We start from the raw sequence: 2,499 nt of genomic DNA, 5'->3' as shown, positions 1-2,499 counted from the left end.
TATGTGGCTCTCAGTCAATGATTGAGATTCTAGCTAAAGAGGGTCTATTCTCTTTTCATCTAAACACATTTGTTGCTTTGATCTTCATAGGGTGAGGCTCACAAAGGTTGAATACCTGCAAGTGTGAGATGCACAATACTTTAGGTAGTTCTTTTATAAAGGTCTTAAACCACACTATTAGAGAGGAGTATCTTTGCTGGCCAACCTTCTACTGGCATCGCCTGCTCATTAAATTTAAAGATACAAACTTTGGAATGCATATATCCAAACCACAGCAAACAGTTGTACAAATGAACTGTGTATACCTCAAATTCCCCTAAAACTCCAAGTACCTCAAACCATTCCTGTAAAAAATACAGGTTTTAAAAGTTAAAATGAGATGCTTAAGGAAGAACCTAATCCGACCTGTTTGGTATTTTTATAAGGAGTTGGTGGTTGAATTGTTGGGAAACATGACATGAGGCTGCAAATGAGGGAGGTACCACAAAAAAATACAAGACGTTAATCGGTAAGCAGTAAGAGCAGTCTTGAAAGAACCCAGCTGATCTCTAGGAGTGATAGGAAATTAATTTCTGTTATCCAACCTACTAAGTTGGAGGTATTTCTGAAGAAGCCCTCAAGCTAGCACACCTATAACACCAAATGAAATCGCATTGTAGCATTTTGGGAAGGAAAGACTTTTGAAAATTAGTCATGAGTATATGCTCTTTGGAGTGGAATAACTGAAAATATAAGAGGTGGTATCCTGGCTGTGATACAGGTAAGAAAAGGAAATTTAAATTGTTGAGAGTCAAGAGGATGCAGAAACATGAAGGGAGTTAATTTTAACACTTAACTGAAGAACAGACTTTTGTTATTACAGTGAAGACGGGTCTTCAGGGAGAGGGCTGTAGCACTGGTTTTAGACTCTCAGCGGTAAATATGTGAGTGATGTTACTGAAGTAGACCAAGTGAAATACTGCAATATTGCTCAAATAATATTTTTTTCTCCCCACAGGAAGATGCTGACCTCTCAAATACAAAGTAAATTAGCACCTTTATATACTTGTATCAGTGAGTAGGCCAAATCCTTGTACGATTAGCGACTGTAGATAAATGGCCAACTACACTTTCAGTAACCATGGTCTGTCCTTGCTCTGGCCCATCTTGATGCTCTACCATAGAAACCTCTAACTAAATCTCTCTACATCTTCTTGGTTTTTCAAGTTAAGCTTCTTCTGGTTCTGGGCTCATGGAGTCTCCCTTGCAGAAGACTTAAGTTTACCAGTGAGGTAACAAAGAATAGGAAAGATTCTACAAAGATCTGTTTCACAGTCCACTGGATGCTCTATTGAAATCCTGTGTAAATAAAATTTGAAAAGAAACAAATCTATCACAACAAAGAGAATTGTGGAAGAATCCAGCGATAAGAGACCTATCTCCAACTTTTGCTCTAATAAAGAGAAGAAGGCAGGACTATTTTAAATTATGAGTCAAAGTTAGATGCTGCAGTTCAGAATTTGCCAAAAGATGTTAGCAGTCACGCTTTGTTGTTGCTGTGGTGGTGGTGGTAAAGGCATCTTTTACGTGAAAGAGTTTATTTGTGCTTATGGTATGAAACACGCAAGAGTCCCTCATGATGGGAAGCCTGGGAAGAACCATGGTGGTGAGATAGGGAAGCTGGAAGATCATGGCACCACCAGGAATCATGAAGGAGAAAGAGTGAGCAGAGTAGGACATTGCTGTGTACTCTCAAATATTGCTCCAGTGACATACTTCCAGAAAGGGTGCCACGCCCAACCTCCTCACACAGTGCCATCAACTGAAGACCAAAGTTTCAAATACCACAGTGTACAGGCTATATCTCTCATTTGGACTACCAAAGATGGATATGGAAAAGGGGAAGCCTGGGTCCATTGGAACTTTGGAGAGTGTATATTCAAATTATTTTCATACACCAACATACTCTTACAAAATTCTCTCTTTTTATGTTTTTTTTTTTTTTTGTTCTTTCAAATCATTTATTCAGTTCATGAGTTTGAACAAGGTCACAAATCTTGCCAGACAAAATTCATATCCATACTGACCCCAGGTAAGCCACAGTCCCCCGAGGGCTGAAGAAATAAGGCAGGAACTAAAGTTGTCCTTTGCTGTGTCTCCTGAGGCTTGTTGGTCCTAGTGGATTTCCTCTCAGAGGGGTCTGAGTACAGCTCCCTGACCCATCAGCACACACCAGGCTCTTTGGTATCTGACCGAAGGGGCTGAGGAAGGGAGGCCACCAGGATATGATTCCCACTGGAATGTGTGGCAGGTGCCTTCACTCACAGTGAAAGCTTGTAAAACAGAGAAGGCAACTAGAGAAGAGACTTCTCTCAAAATAAAGGTCTCAGAAATGGATCTGGATGTGATATCAAGACAGAATAATGTCATTATCAAAGGGATAGAACTTGATGCTCCACATAAATTTGGTGAAATGACTTTTTTGGTTTTTTGTTTTGTTTTGTTTTGTTTTCCAAGACA

This window comes from Psammomys obesus, unplaced genomic scaffold, assembly GCF_907164565.1.
Source record: "Psammomys obesus unplaced genomic scaffold, mPsaObe1.curated_primary_1811, whole genome shotgun sequence".
Classification (NCBI taxonomy): domain Eukaryota; kingdom Metazoa; phylum Chordata; class Mammalia; order Rodentia; family Muridae; genus Psammomys; species Psammomys obesus.
This window is presented reverse-complemented; position numbering follows the sequence as displayed.